Here is a 17182-nt window from a genome sequence, read left to right as displayed (position 1 = left end):
ATACTGGAATAGGATCATTCTGGAGGCAGCATAGACTAACTGGCCATTTCAACCATTGCCAACTCCTAGTGTTCCTGCTGCAATTTACCTATTTACTGCCACTGCTGTCACCTCTCTCTACACATGGGACGCCTGTGTCTCCCAGGATGCAGAAAAAAACAGGGTCCCACAAAAGAAGGAGACCTTTTCTCTTTTTGAATTAGGTGATATAAGATGCAGCTTGTAAGCAAATAACTGGAATTATCATGCTATTTAGAGAAATGTTCTCAGCTGTATGTTTAGTGCTCTATGAATTCTAGTGAAAAAGGAAATCTTTTTCTATATTTGTTGAAAAGGAAAAGTCTTCTTGAAGGCATGCTGCTGCTTTTGTCACAGCAGTGATCTGGTTGCCATTAGATATGGGTAACCGTAATTTCCACAAAATCATCTTTTCAGCTTGCATTTAAACACTATTAGCCACATCAACTCTCACTCAGTGTCATGCTGAGTGACTGAAAGAAAATGAATGCCAGCTGTACCTGGTAAATAGGAAAAATGCCATTACCTTCAGGGCCACCTTGGTCTGCAGCCACAGATATTATCGTCAAGCGTCCACCAGCTTTACAGGGAATGCCACAAATTACAAAAGATAGGTGTTGTACCTAAAGGACATTTTATTCCCTGCTCAAGCCATGAAGGGGCCATAGGCAATGCTCAGAGTTGATGTGCAATCAGCTGCTTACTGTGGCCAAGTGGGAGCTGAGTACAGTTTCTGTGACAACTGCCATTTTTCATTAGTGAAGAGATAATGGTAACACGGCACCGAAAGGAATTTGCCTTTTAACTGTTGAGAAAGTAATGTAGAAAGAAAAGGTGAGAGAATTTCCTAGAGACTGCAGGACTATGACTAGCCAAAGAGAAGGGTTTTCCAATTGCAAGGAACACTGGGATGTTGTGTTAGGTTTGCTTCACAGTGGATCTAATTTGTTTGCTATTTACCTGTGCTGCTCATAAGACTTATTTGGATTTGAACAGTTGTAGTTTCAATACCATTTATTAAGAGTCAAAACCTCACAAAAGTCAACAGGCAGCTCCCTAATGTTTAGATATTTTATCAGCCAGGAAGCAACTTCAGATAAGAGCAGGCAGAAAATAATGAAAGCCCTCAAAACCCACCATTGTTCAGCAACTGGATAATGATATCATTACAGATTCAATGGCAGAATGCTTAACAGCCTGTGTGATCGTCTCGTAAAGTCTCCACACAGGGGGCTCTGCCAAAGAGAAAGTGACTTCTCAAACCCATTTGAATACCCTTCTTTGCTTTTCATTTTGTTGCGTTCAGAAATAGATCCATTTTGGCACAAATGGAAGACTTTAGCACCAGTTTCTTAATGCACAAATTGAATAATCGTGAGTTAATACCAGATTCATAAGCTACAGCTTGAATATCATTGTAAGGAAATAACAGTGGTGAAAACAATATGTTAACTGCAAAGGTGCCAGCACACGTAACACAGAAATAAACTTTGTAATGAAAAATACATAATGTAAACCACCAAACTAATTTCTATTTTTCATCTTCTTTGCCCCATTCTTTCTCATTTTTTTCCTCTTCAGCATTGTTTCCTTTCTGCTTATCTTTCAGTCTCATGATCCCTATTTTCAGAATGCTAAAGGCAGCAGAACTATTGCAGTTAGAGCAAAGTAGCAAACCATCTATCAAATAATCTTATCCTACCCAGGCATCCTAAAATTCATTCTTCTGCCTGACCTCCCACTCTTCTTCCTTTTAAGAGGGAAACAGAAAGCACCAGAGCTCTCACTTCAATTGCACCAGTTCCCTCTACTCTGCCCATTAGTTTCAGGAGGTTGTTCTAAATTTCCACCAATGAATCAGACTTACCAGTTTTTCTTAACCTCGGTTATGCAGCTGTCACTTATACTGTAATTGCAAAGACTTCAAACTGAAGAGAAGACAGGGAAGCAACTGCAAAAGTGCTTCTTAACAGGGGAAGAAAAAAGTGTGGTTTTACTTCAATTTAAACTAACCAAATGAGTATGCAAACGCTAGGTCAAGTTAAGGGGAGAGCGTGGACAGTAAGGAAACCTCTCTAATGCCCATAAATTAGCCACAAAACCAGATGGATGACCTATTTGAGGACTCAATCTGCTGATAAATTTTAGGGTTGGTTAGATGGGCAGAGACAAGAAAGGAGGTTAGGAAGTATTCCCATGGGAACTTGCTGACGGGTCAAGCCTCTGAGGACCGGTACAACACAAAGTGGTCCTTATGTTGTTTCTATTTAAGATTACACTAGCTTTTGTCCTGGTTCATCAGTTTCCAAGGGCTGAGATTGCTTATTTTGCCCTGTTCTTGGACCTGTGTTTTGCTCAGCTCAGTATGACTGCAGCTGGGTATCGGGACCAATATTTTTAGGTCACAGCCACCCAGAAAGACGTTTATTTATTTATTATTATTATTATTATTATTATTACAGATTTTTTTTTTTAATTTCAGGTGCTACTAGTTCCTATTAAACTGCAGCTCAGAAGCCTGTGTTTCCCTGCAGCCACTATTGCCCATGGAGAGCATGTAGAGCTCAGAGCAGCAACTAGCAGAGTTTGCTTCCTGTGCATCACCCTAGATAGCTCACCCAAGCTCTTGACTTAAGAATTTGCAAGCTCTTGTTTTAAGAAAGCCCTGTTGTGCAGCATGGCCTGCAAGGCAGTCTTCTTGTGGTAGTAAGAAAAATGTAAGAAAAATGTAAGAAAAACCAAGACCCACAGACAGTTAAATCAGAACAGTCTGAAGAAATTTACATATTTATCAAAGACTGTCATATCCAAATGTGGCAAAATCCTTCATGGGAGAAGCCTAAGACTGTAAGGAAAGGGGTCGTGTGTGAGCAGATAGCTTTTTGTAGGCGGTAGTTTCCCCTCCCTCCCCCATAGGCTGTGGACGGCTGTAGCCTTGAAGCTCTGGGCGGCTAGTTGATCTAGACTCCTCAATTTTCTCTTGGCCATAGTCAATACATAGCCACTGTGGTCACCTCAGTAGGCTCAGAAAATGTACCAGGCACCTCTGGTATGCTTCAGCACAGCCAGATTCATTATTCAGTTAAGCCTGTGGTAGAGATGCACCGAAATACTTCAAGGAGCAAGAGCCATGAGACTTCAAGGCTAAATGATCAAAAGGCAGCTCTAGAGGGCTGGACTCAGAAGGCAGAAGGTGACATGGGTGTAAAAGAATCTTGAAGAATTCCACACAGAGAAAAAGTAGAGATAAGAAATCCTACTGCACATTATCCATTTTTAATGGGGGAATCTTTAGCTGAGGTCTGAGGTATCCTGAAAGGGAGCAGTAAGATAATTATGTTAGGTGACTTTTAGCAGTCATAATCAATAATTCCTTTATATAACACTGTTGTGAAACTCACAGTGCAATATTGAACTACTCCTGCAATCAGGATTAATAAAAAAACCCACTTACAGCGGACCTTCCTGTCTGGAGTGCCTTAATTGTAGTCCATTTAAAAATCTATTTAAAAACCCTAATAGAGTCCTTAGTTCTAATTTAAAGACCTTCTTTGCTGGTCTGGGTACTTCTCACTGCCACATGCCAAAGGCATTTTTCACTTGCCTAGGTGATAATATGCTTATCTTGACATAAACGTTCACTCACACAGTGAATTGCTTGGCACTTGGATATTTTTTTTCTACATTACTGTCAAGTCAGCTAGCTTGAAGGGGCAACAGGTTATTTTCAACAGCTGGCATGCTCTGGCAATAAATAAATTGTCCTGCTTTATTTACATATTGTCATTTTGTCATCCTTTTACTGACTTACACATGATGGATTTTATTTAAAGCCTCTAGAGGTATTAATACCAAATAAAAAGAATGTGCTGCTATGAAGATAGAAGAGCTATATTGCAATACCTTGAAACGTGCTTTATTCTATTGAGTCTATATGAATGAGAATTGAATACAGTGAGGGGAGGAAAGAGAGAGAGAGGCATCTCTCTTTCTGTCTGTACGTGTGTGTAAAGCCACAGACACATCTATTGCTCTACATATGAAAATGCCATTGTAACAAAAGTAAGGCTTTGATGTACCATATATTTCTCTTTGAATTAGAAGAAAAACATGACTACTTTTTTGCAATGGGAATATTGCAAAAAAATGAGAAGGAAAGGCCTTGGAAGAGCATGTCTGAGTGGTGGATAAACAAGAAGGAAAAACGGTGGATAGAAGTAAGATGGTCATCCCTAGATGTTAGACATGGTATTTTGTGATGTGTGGTTTTGTCCAGGACACTGGCAATTTGTTGTGGGTAACCATTTCTAAAACATTAACCTCCAGGACCTGAGTTCTGCTCACCTAATCCACAGAAATAATTCTACTCCAAAACAAGATCTCTTGCAGTCTGACTTGGCCCTTGAAAGGCTGAACATATTCTTTTCTGCATTTGAAAGTAAAACTGTAAACATTGCAGTCGCACAGCTGGCAATAAGAACAGTTGCTGTTTGCTTCTTAACACCAGCTATTGCATATGGATTGTTTGCAATTAAAGGCTGCCCAAAAATTTGCAAATACAATTACAAATTCTGGCTTAAAGAAGCAGCCAGTGCATGCCAGGGACTTGCAATGATGCTATTTGATTATAAAGATGCAGTCAGCAAGCGAGCACAGGACTGAGGCATTGTGGTGGGGATGGTGGAGGTGAGCTGGGCAGGCAGCGAGTGGGGAAAGAGGAGCATGGCGCTGCTGTCAGGGAGCTGATTTTAAAAAGCTGTGCAGAACAAAGGTGCACAATGCCATCACTCTTGGGGATGTCCTCCACAGCCCCTGTGAAGGGGACTCACACAGGGAGCCTGTGGACAGGGATATTTTGTTTGCTCTCCACCTCCCTATTAAACCTAATACACAGCAATAAGATGTGGCCTGGATACTGCCCTTTTTTCTCCCTCTTTCCAGAGGACTGCTGGCTGGTTTCCTGCAGCTGCCAACTGTTGCTGAGCTGACTGGCTCAGCTCTGTCTCCTCCTAGTGCACAGGACAGCCTTGAAATCCTCCCACAAAGAGGGTTTTTCAGATGATGTGTGATCATCTCTTTAAAAGACTGAAAGCAGAAAGCTGGAGGTATGAACTGGAGTTGCTGGATCAGGAAGGATAGAATTGGAAAGCAGCCCCAAATCAGCAGCCATGTTCTCTGCTGCAAATATGTGGAGCAGAGGAGTCATTTTCAGCTCCCTGCTCTGGAAGCCAGCTGAATGCCAGTTCAGCGTCTGGCATAATTTAAAGTATCCTGAGGCCCAGGAAGTACAGTGTGTAAGGCTAGGTGCACATACTGCAATACGCACTAGTCGTTGCCAGAATACTACTGCAGCTGTTCCCCCAGCACATACCTTACCCCAGCACTAAAGAGAGGTGCTGTGTAAAAGCCAGGTAGTCTTGCTTTATCCTGCTCATATGCCCTATTGGACTTCCCGGTAGGGATGCACCACACGAGCAGCTCAAAGTGGCTGAGGCTTGAGTGCTCCAAGCTTCTGGCCTTCTGCACCACAGGACAGCTGAGGCAGAGTGAGCACCACATCCAAAGGAAAAGCTGCCAAACATCCACCTGCGCGTCTAGTGAGGAAAAAGAAAAGGAAACTTTTAGAAGGGGAAAACATTTGGTATTCAAAGACCAACAGCCTGCTAAACAAGTAACTCTGCACTTTTCATTTAGCTTAATGACAACTAGGAAAGGCTGGCAAGCTTCTTTCTTCAACTTACTGAAGCATTACACTAGTATGTGGGAGTATTGGCTCTGGCAGGCATTGTGTGCTGTTTCATTTGTGAGTGAAAGAAGCTGTCTGCATTTCGAGGAATCACAGTAAAAACTATACTCAATTTGTGGCAGAATAATAAGGTGATCTATTGTACTGCTTTTGGAAGTGGAAAATGAGCTCTGCTCTAGGTGTATAATTTTCCATCACGGAAGCAACAGAAGTATCAGTAACATACAGATGCTCACATGTGCTGTGCGCCACGCACAGGGTGTTTGCTTCTCATGTGTGAGCACACATATATACCCGTACTGGGAGGGGGAGAATTCAGCTCTGGCGTTGTCGCCTTTAGCTGTGCAGGTCTTCAGCCCCCAGAGCAGAGGTTCCCGTGAAGTGTCAAAGGTCATGGTGAAGAGTTTATTTTGAAAGCTTGAGGAATATTCCACCACCCAAATTTCAGTTATGGGAACCTCAAAAAACTACAATTTTTTTCATGGAAATAAAACAAACAAAAAGGTGTCTGAGTTATCACATTATAAACAGCTGGAAGTTTTAATGTCTGTAATACAGTCCTCCAAGCCTGTGCTCTACATATTTCCCTCTGGAGACTAGGAAGTGTCATTGATCAGGCTGTGGTGCTTACAAAGCAGTCAGTCAACGTTGAGCAGAAAAATGCAGAAATGTTTTTGCTATAACAAGTTATGGGAAGGAATGGGAGAAGATTCTCCTTTAAACAATAAGAAGTGACACAAATTTTGTGTAACAAAGGGAGGAAAATATGTTTCAGAGGTGCAGAAAAAAGGTGTGTACTTGGCAACATTTGAATGTTTTTTTCTTTAAATATATTCATCCACCAAGTTTGACTAATGACTGTGTTTGATCTGTAGAAAGAGGTGCAGGACTGAGCTCAGAACCAGTTGTGTTATTTCTGTGCCTACACAGCGATCATGCGTTTTTGGACAAAGTGATGCTCAGTCTAGAAAATGGCAAGAGGGAGATGAGAAGCAAGTAGTTGTGTTATTTCTGTGCCTACACAGCGATCATGCGTTTTTGGACAAAGTGATGCTCAGTCTAGAAAATGGCAAAAGAGGGAGATGGAGAAGCAAGTGAACAAAGAGCCAATGTAAAAACTATGTGAAAGGAATGTTAATGTCTTCCCTGTGACATAAGGTAATGGCTCTGCCTGATGTAATGGGGTAGAAGCTGTCTTCTTAAATTTAAAGGATCAGAACAGCAAAAGGAAAAAAAAAATATCACAGTATCAATAGCTAGCGTATTTCTCTTCCTAGATTTCTGCAGATACTTAGCAGTATCTTGAAGATTGACTAAAGCTAATCCTGAGACAAAAGGAAATAATTCTGGGCAGTAAGAGAAAATAATACTGTTAAATATTTGATGCACCTATATCAAAGGTGCATAAATTACTGGGAACCAGAACTCTCCAACCCAATATTAAGAAGGCCAAATGAATTAAATTTTCTGATTTGCACCAAACTAGATTTTCATCATAATCTTCCACAGTCACTGCTGACTCAGAAAGGTCAAACTCTTTTAAGTCAGTAGTGCTTTTTCAATGCAAATAAAGCAAAACATACTAGGCTGTGTAAGGAGAAGCATGGCCAGCAGATCAAGAGAAGTTACTGTTTGCCTTTCTCTGGCACTGTTGAAGCTGTACTGGAAGACTGTCCAATTCTGGGCTTCCAGTTAAAAAGGGACATTGAGAAATGAGACAGGGTCCAGACAGGGTGTCCAGAGAGGGACCAGGATATCAGGGACCTCAAGCTCATGACCTGTGAGGAGACAGTAGGGAGCTGGGCTAGCTTAGCATGAAGAAGAGGAAGCTAAGAAGCTATCTGATAGTAGCCTGCACCTGTCTGAATGACAAAGATGACAAAGCCAAACTTTTCTCAGTGGTAGCAGATAACACAAAAACAAGCAACAGCCACAGACTGTGGATTTGGTGCTTCAATGTCTGGGCCATAAGAAAATTTTTTTCATTAGTAGGGGTGGTGGAGGATTTCAAAAGCCAGCTAGATCAAGCCTTGGCTGACCTGATTTAGTGTTGGTGATAGCACTGAGTCTTCTGCAGGTCATATCTGTAATGAATGAGAAATGAAAAAATCCCTCCGACACGGATTCTGCTGCGCCCTGGGAATGCCTGAGGCTGTACTGCCGTTTGTGTCATATACCCTCATGGAGAGGGGAAAGGAGCCACATAGAATTTCCATCATAGGTTCATTATAATACGTAAGCCCATTAAAGCCATGGATTTCTGATTTAAGCTCTCAGATCCAACAAGTACTAAAAAATCCTGTCAGAGGACATATGTTGGCTTTACTTTGCCAACCTTCTTGCTTAGTTCATGTATATAATACATTTACCAAAATACCATTAACGGGCATCTTTTCTTTTAGAGGGCCAAATCTTAATACAAAGCAGTTCCCCTTAATTTCAGCAAAAGTAAGGGAAGCAAGTATCCAGTAAGAAATCCTAAGTGAACTAATCCTGTTTCTGAGGTGCTGATGGTAGAAGATATCTTGCTTGACTCTCACTGACAATAATAAACTTTTAAAAGATTTTTAAATAATTTATTGGATGCAGTTCTATGCTATCATGTTACATGGTGAGAATTGTTTGTAATTGCTTGCAAGCTGATAGAGCTGCTGAATTTGCAATGAGCACCCATTTATAATTTACAACAGTGAAAAAGAAAAAAGACTAACTTTGCATTAGTTTTCCCTATTTCTATTACATAGATTCACTGAGACCTAATTAAAACTCTATTTGATTAGAAAGCAAGAAACTGAACAGGAGTTTGCAAGATTTTGGCTGATATAGTCCAATATTTCTTAAACAGCTACATTAAGGATTTCAATGGGAAATTAATTATGTAGGAAAATTAACTTCCAGAAGTAATTAACATAATCACTTTTTGAAAAATTTAACCAGAGGTCTAATCATTAAATTATTTCATACAACCTACTCAGGGATTGGTAAAGACCAGGGAATTGAATGACTTGAGGGGTGTCCTCCCAGTTCTGCCTTACTGAGAGCTGACATTGAAATCAGTGAAGGATATGAAGGAACACCTTCTGCCTGGTTATTGTAAGTGTTTTGTCTCCTTTCCTCTGCTGACTTAGAGACTCTTGGCAGTTACAGTCCTGTTAAATAGCAGGAGGCTGAAATTGGCCTACAATTAAACTACATAGTAGGCTGTCTTAATGTGGTCGGAGATGGTTATGTGAATCCCAGCTCTATTTACATAAATTTTAACTTGGCTACATTTTTAGGACAAAAAGACATACCTAGTTATCAGAGTTTTAAAAAACAAGGCACACACAGGATCTTGCCCCCATCCTGTACCTTTGCACCTTTGCATTTTCTGATATGAAATGGAGGTCTTCTGTGGGAGAAATTGTAGCAGTGGCAAACTGTTGGATCTATCCCCTCTGCTTCGCTCCTATCACCGTGGGACTAGAGGACTGGGGGAAATAGGTGGTGGTGTCAGGCTTGCAGCAGCTCCTCTGTCATCTCACGTACCTCTAGTATAAAAAGGAACCAGTCAAAACAAAGGAAGGTCACAGACTAGCAGCTTTTTATTTGATAAGTCTCCAGCTCTGGTGGTAGATTTTTAGGGGCTCTCACAGATGTGGGGTTGCTCTATGTAATAATTTTATTTATAAACCATGTCACGCATAGTCACAGTATATCTGTGTTATCTTTCTTGTTTAAATGCACTTACTGAGTTGAACATGGGGAAAAAAACCCACAAGCAGAACAGCAAGGCAATAGCTTCAGGTGAGTCACCTCCCAATAACCATGTTGGGAGAGGTGGAAAGATACTGGATTTGCTAAAAATAAAGAGGCCGCTCAGGAGCTCTGGCTGGTTACAGTGGTTTTCTGGGTAAGGCTGGAAACCTGAAAGTGCGGAGCCTCTGACTGGGTATAGGTAGCTCTGGGATGAGGACATCCAGAGCTGGTTGTGGAGCTGCTAGTGAGCTGCTTGGGGGGGATCAAACAGGCGAGTTGGAGAGGAGAGCCTCAGGCATCTGGCTCCAGTCCTCTTTGAGAGGAGAGCAAACCATGGGAAAGGCGGGCTTCTGTGGAGATGTAGTTCTAGTCACCTCCCCAAAATTGGGAGGAAGGGTCAGATGGCTTTCTGGCCATATCTGGAGCCAAAAGTATATTATGGGGGACAGGGATTATATTATAGGAACAACAATAAATGACTCACAAACTTGAACATCCACCTTCGGTGTGACTCTCTAGATCTAAAACCTTGTTATCGAGGTAGAAAAGCCCGAATACACAGGTTTCCTATTTTGTGTATTTTGTTAGCAAGAATCAAATGAGCAAATAACAAATTAAATATACAAAACAAGATAAAATTAAGTGGATTAATATCATAACACCAAAAGAAGCTAATTAGCAAACTGCTTAAGCTGACCTGATTAAACTAACCCTTTTTAATATGTTCCATACTATAAGCTGGAAAAGCAGAGGTCATGTTTACTTATCAGTCCATCAGATCCAGCATTAACTTAACTTGCTCACAGTGATGGTATCAGAATGTTTGTATTCTGGCAGGTACTGTGTGTATATATAGGTGTATATATGTACAGTCTAATCCCTTGTGAAGTGGAGTCAAAATTACAGCGTTGTTGGTGTATAATGCAGAGTGCTCATCCTCTAAGCGGTCAAAGAAAAGTCAGTGTTTCGTGACTGAACACAACATAAGGATACATAAAATATTCTGATGCAGCTCAAGGTGGCAAAGGTTCCCATATCTAACTGGCAAAGAAGAATATACACGCAAATAGCAATTTCACAACTGCAGCACTGTCTGTGGCCTGTAAGATTTGTCCACTTGTGAGTTTTTAGGCAATGAAATTTTGATAGGGAGGGTCACCCAAGGAGCCCTGATGAATTCCCAGTATTGTCCTAGAATTTAGGATTACTGAGTTTTTCAAATAACACTGTGGCATACTGAATGTGAAAGGCTGTTGGCTGCTTCACTTATGGGCATATAGTGTCTTGCCCAGTGCAGAGTCTTTAGTCATGTAAGTCATTACAAGGAGTTGGCAAAACCATTCACTTGAAACCGGCTTGGGAGTACAAGATGGGCCTTTGATTAAGCACATATTTTCAATAATGTATAGAGAAAACTAAGGAATTACAAGGGTCAAAAGTAGAACACCCAGATATTGTTAGCCAGTGGAAATATTTGGATTTTCTAGTGCCACTGAACTGTGTGTTTTTGTTGGTGGGTTTCTTGCTCTTATTCTCTTCAGTGGGCATGGTCCAGAGCTGCTCCTGCAGGCAGGAGATGCTGCCTGCTCCGTGACCAAGGGAATGCCAAGATGTACTGTCTCTCTTCACTAAAATGGAGGGCGTAATGCCGCTGGCAGAAGTATGCAATCTAAGTGACAGTACAGAATGAATGTGAGATATATCTAGCTGCAACTCCCATCACTCAGCGTGCCAACAGGTCTAATCTGAAATATTTTGAGGGGGGAAAAAAGGTATTTTAAAAGTAGATATTTTTCATGGAATATTTCAGTTATCTGAACCCCAAATTTCTGTTGATAACTACCTGACTTTAATTGGGGTAAAGCTTCCTTGAGGGAAAAGTCTAGAAAGACGCTACTTCAGGGTGCCTACGATACAGTCACAGGTGTGATGTAAGGTAACCTGTGCTGGCTGGAATACCGTAGGAGCCCATTGCTATGCTATGCTGCAGTCACCTCTGTGGTTGCGGTGTATACATATGCTAAACCTATTATTATGCAAAAATCTACATAAACCTACATAGTTTTTAGAGATTTATTTTGATCTATACAATTTCCATTAGATGGCCATTCAGTGTTTTAGGTGCCTATTATGCAAATTACTATTCATAATATAAATTACCAGATAATATAATGGGTTTCTTACTCTGTTTCAATGAATGGATAATTATCCAGGAGCAGGGCAAGAAATTCAAAGCCATTGAAAGAACAGGTCAAATGAAATCTATAACAACCAGATGCAGTAACTTTCCTCCAGGCGCTTCTCCAGTGGGATTGTTCTAGCTCTGTATATTTCTGCACATGATGGGGAATGTGTCTCTTAAATCTAGTTAGATGAAGCTAGCAATGTTTGTCTCTATTTTAGTTTACATTTGGTAGGAGGCTGATTGCTCTCTGCTATTGGATCTTGGTACATAAGGACATCTTTCTATTTTAATTATCTTTTTCTTCTGCACCCATTCTGATAATTATTGTGCCATTATGTATTATTAGCTACAGTTATTTTCCATCCTCCTTTTTGGATGGTCTTTGGCCTTTAGCAATACAAGCTGCATAGGTTTTCCCAAGTTATTATTACTTTACGGAGTATTCAGAGAAGGACTGGGCAGGCAGTAATTAAATAGTCACAACGAAGATTTTCAGGGATGAAAGCTGTTAATTCAGTCCCTCATGGAAAATTCTTGCCAGAACAGGAATTTGTTCAGTACGTAGAGTATTGCTGCATATTCCTAAATGTGCAGTAGATCTCTGGGGTCACTAGTTAATTGTTTGAACTCAACTTTCATATATATTACATAAATCTAAATGGAATGATCTTGGAAAATTCCTGCCAGAACAGGAATTTGTTCAGTACGTAGAGTATTGCTGCATATTCCTAAAATGTGCAGTAGATCTCTGGGGTCACTAGTTAATTGTTTGAACTGTCAACTTTCATATATTACATAAATCTAAATGGAATGACAAAGAAATATAGAAGAAAGACAGAGCCACCATGTTTTTTTCATTAAAAAGTAATAGTGGACTCATAAAACCCCAAGCACTGTCTTTATGGTGATAAGCTAGAATTCCATTGGTGGTAGGCTCAAGTAAGCGCTAGTTTTTCAGAGTTGTCCTTTTATCAAGTCCTGTTAAACATTTCTCTTAAATCATGACTCCATACATCTGCATAAACAGTAGTGTTCACCTTTGCCTTGTGGTTGGAGATGGTAGAACACAAGATTGCGCCAGAGTATTGCTTCCAGTCAAGACATTAAACAGAACTGATGCCTTTCCTGCAGTATTTGTGGTATTAGCTATACTTAGAAAGGGAAGAAGTGCAAATGTAGAGTAAATCTATCTGCTGCAGTTGGTACATTTCCAGTTTCTCATGGGGCTCACTGTGCCTCTGGGAAATGTCACTAATTTTTGAAATTTGATGTAATTTTGTTATTGCTCTCTAGTTCCGAGACCATAATGTTAAAATAACAATAGTAATTGTGTAACAAAAGCTTATTTATTTCCCCTCAGGACCTCTGATCATGTCCTGCAAAATCTGAGTCTTTTGTACGGACTCTATTTCTGGAGACAATTTTATCAAGTCAGGTACTTTGAATGATCACAACTGCTACCCCCCTCTGAAAGATGGGTATTACCTTTGCCTTTGTCTTTTGCTTATAGCCCAACCTTGCTGACTTATCAAGACTGAAATTTACTCCACCCCCTTGTCCTGGTTTCGGCTGGGATAGAGTTAATTTTCTTCCTAGTAGCTGGCACAGTGCTGTGGTTTGGATTTAGTATGAGAATAATGTTGATAACACACCGATGTTTTAGTTGTTGCTAAGTGGTTTTTATACTAAGTCAAGGACTTTCCAGCTTCCCATACTCTGCCAGCGAGGATGAGCACAAGGAGCTGGGAGGGGGCACAGCCAGGACAGCTGATCCAAACTGACCAAAGGGATATTCCATACCATGTGACATCATGCTCAGTATATGAGTTGGGGGGCAGTGATCACTGCTCAGGGACTGACTGGGCAGTGAGCAGTTGCATTACCTCTTGGGTTTTTTTTCCTTCTTGGGTTTTGTTCCTCTCTCTCTCTGTTGTTGTTTTACTTTCCATTACAATTTATTATTGTTGTTGTTGTTATTATTATTGTTGTTATTTTATTATTTTAAATATTAAACTGTTCTTATCTCAACCCATGAGTTTTCTTACTTTTGCTCTTCCAATTCTCTCCCCCATCCCACTGGGGGCGGGGGGAGGGCGAGCAAGCGGCTGTGTGGTGCTTAGTTGCCAACTGGGGTTAAACCACGACACCCCTACTTTCTTAGGTAGGTATCACACAACTCCCCAAAACTTCTGTCTCTATGAGCATCTCCTCTGTCAGGTTTTGTAAGGGCATTAGAAAATAATTTGCAGCTATCAGCCTTGGTCTTGTTTGAAAGGAATTAGTTCCTCATTGGATGAAGACTTTCACACTCCTATTTGTGTGCAGAGACTAGAGAAAGTATGTACATTTTACCTTTGAAGTTAGGACTCTTGTTAATTTATATTTTTCCTGCAGGGGTTGACATGATTAGCCAAAAATCTTTGCTGCAGTTCATTACAGAATCAAACAGCTTCTGAATCACCAGGGAAGTCTCTATGAGGCTTAGGATCTGGGTAAGACATGTGAGCATTTAAATGAGTATCTCTGATTTTACATGCAGAAAAAAACTTAGCTGGGATTTGACCCGATGAAACAAGTCCCTTTGATAAAAGAAAGGCAGTTACTCTTGTTATTTCTTCAACTTCTCCTTATCAAAGATTTTATTTGTTTTTTTTTTGCTAAAGAAACAGACTGTGTTTCAAGATCAAAATATTCATTGTTTTCTCACTGCACTGAAAATAGCTTAGCTGTGATAATTAAACGTTAAAATCTCCCTAAATTTGCAGAAAAAAATTATTTCTTTCTATCTAGACAAGTTCTGAGTTAAGATTTAAGAGAAAAATATTTTATTTATTGTGATAATGTACAGTTTGATGTTATTGTAGAGTAAATGGTAAAACAGGTACATTTAAGTGAGAGCTCTCTTTACATAGGATATTCTTCAAACAAAACTAAAAAACCTCAAAAAGATATTGCTCTGGGGAAAATATGGTAGAAACATTTGTACAGTGGTTACAATGAGCACACTTGTACCATGTCTAAACTTCCGTTAGAAATCTGAAATCCAGTAAGTTTACGGTACCTTAGCCTGGAAATGCAGTGAAAGATAGTGCAAAAGAGATTGTGTAAAAACTGGATTGTATCACCTTAAGTTTTATTTCAAAGTCTCTTAAAAAACAATAAAAATTTCTACTCTTTTCATGTTAACTCCCAAAAAAAGGAATATCGGGAACAGAGCTGGATTACTCGCAAGCTGTATGCGTGGGCAGGTGTAAAGTAGCTTCAGCTCCACTTGCTCTTGAATGTGAATGTCACTCCTACTGTGAAAGATGTCAAAAAAAAAGACACTCCCTGTACCTCAGCTGCTGTGTGGATTGCCCTTTCTGATGTAGGAAGTCTGTTAAAATTAAAGCAGATAGTAAACTTTGCACTGAAAGTAGCCAATCTGAAATGTTGAATCCTCAAAACTGAAATGATCCACAAGGAAATGACATTTTAGACACTACGTAGGAAGCAATAATTTAAAAATGTAATAAATTTAAATATTATATAATAGTGTATTGTATTATAATTCACCGGTCATCAGTTACCAAGTGTATTTGTTGGCAGAATAATTAAAATGTTAATTACCAAAGCAATTTTTGTTTCTCAGCCAGTTGTCAGCTAGAATGCCAACTCCTAAACCAGTAACAAATATCAGCCTTCACATAGGCTTTGTTATTACTAAATGGACTGGTTGGAAAATAAAATAAAAACCATGAAAATTGAAATATTTTTTTTCCATAGGAAAATCCAAACCCAATATATTTTTTGTACAAAAATCTAAGAAAAATATTTCTTGTTATCCAAAAATGACTGAATTACTGAATTTCTGTTTGTCATTTTGAAGTTTTGATCTCATTCTAAAATTGAACACATCGTTTTATCAGTATCTGTCCCCAAAATGTGTTTACTCAGCATATGAGGGTATGCAAACAGAGCAAATTGTCTACATTTTTATCTTTGGGGGGCATCAGGAATCACATACCTGGCAGAGGCCTCGTAAGAGATTTGGTGGCAGTGCCAACTCCAGCGCCCTGTCCCCTGACCAGTGTCACACAAGGACCCACATCTCCCTGATCCTCCCGGTTCCAGTCCTGGCAAAATCCTCCAGTGCTGTCCAGAGAACCGCACCTCCTGCTCCCAGTTTGCACCCCCTCATCTCCTTCTCTCCTTGAGCTCCTCATCTTATCCATGGAAGACGTTGCTTTCTCTACCCCCTCTTGCCATGTTGGCTTACTGATCCCAAACATTCTACCTTTATGCCCTTTGTTACCCTGTTCTTCAGGTCTAGCTCAAATTCCTTTAAAGTTCTTGCCACTCCCCAACCTTCATCTTTTCAACCCATTGCAGACCTTCTTGGCTCTGAGCTTCCTCACTACCCACAACCTCTAGGTCATCTCTAGCTTTCTCAGTCATGTTAGACACCGAGTTGCTGCTTCTGTGCCTATGGTTTGGGTGGTGGAGCAGTTGGTTGGAAGAGCTGGGTTGGAAGAGCTGGGAGGTGCAAGCTTAGGGGTGGAAGAGGAATCTGGGCACCTGGAATGAGCTCCTGGGGCAGCAAAGGGTTGTAGGATCTATAGGTTTTGATGTGTAAAGGATTGCCTGTAGAAATTGTTGCTGTTGTCTCCCATCTGACTTCCCTCAGATCTGTTGTCCACCATTGTCCAAGATGCTGTCCCTTTCCACCTGGTCAATGGAAGTGACTAAAGTGACCTCCCACCTCCCTCTTTCTGCCTTGTTAACAGCTCAAGGTCCAATTCTCTCCTGCAGAGAGCTCCTGGGGCAGCAAAGGGTTGTAGGATCTATAGGTTTTGATGTGTAAAGGATTGCCTGTAGAAATTGTTGCTGTTGTCTCCCATCTGACTTCCCTCAGATCTGTTGTCCACCATTGTCCAAGATGCTGTCCCTTTCCACCTGGTCAATGGAAGTGACTAAAGTGACCTCCCACCTCCCTCTTTCTGCCTTGTTAACAGCTCAAGGTCCAATTCTCTCTCCTGCAGAGGTTTCAACGGCCTGTGTGCAGGCTGTACTTATTAAAAGGCCACTCAGGATATTGAAAGCTAAAGAATGTCATGCCAGGAATGGTAGCCACAATTCCACGTATTGAGAAACACAGACCCATTCATCTTGCAAGCATCAACAATCCCATCAACATCTGTAAAACAAGCAACAAGGGATGAGCTTGAGCTGACAGAATGTCACCAGGGGTGAAGGCACCTCCCTCATCCTGCACACTTCGGCCCAGCCCCTCCTTGCTCTAATCTGGGGCAGAGGACAGAGAAAGAGAAATCAAAAGTCTGTCTCTGAGTGGAAAGACAGCAATGCAGCATATGTGGAGCACAGAGGGCAGTTTCTGCAATATCTTCCTTTACAAGCATACTCAGACTATGTATATATTTCTCCAAATGTATTTCAGACTGCTCCAAATGTTAGGATTTAGAGCCTTTGAACAAGATTTTGCACCCATAATCTTG

The sequence above is a fragment of the Aptenodytes forsteri genome, unplaced genomic scaffold, assembly GCF_000699145.1.
Source record: "Aptenodytes forsteri isolate BGI_AS27 unplaced genomic scaffold, ASM69914v1 Scaffold309, whole genome shotgun sequence".
Lineage (NCBI taxonomy): Eukaryota > Metazoa > Chordata > Aves > Sphenisciformes > Spheniscidae > Aptenodytes > Aptenodytes forsteri.
Note: the sequence above shows the minus strand (reverse complement) of the source record.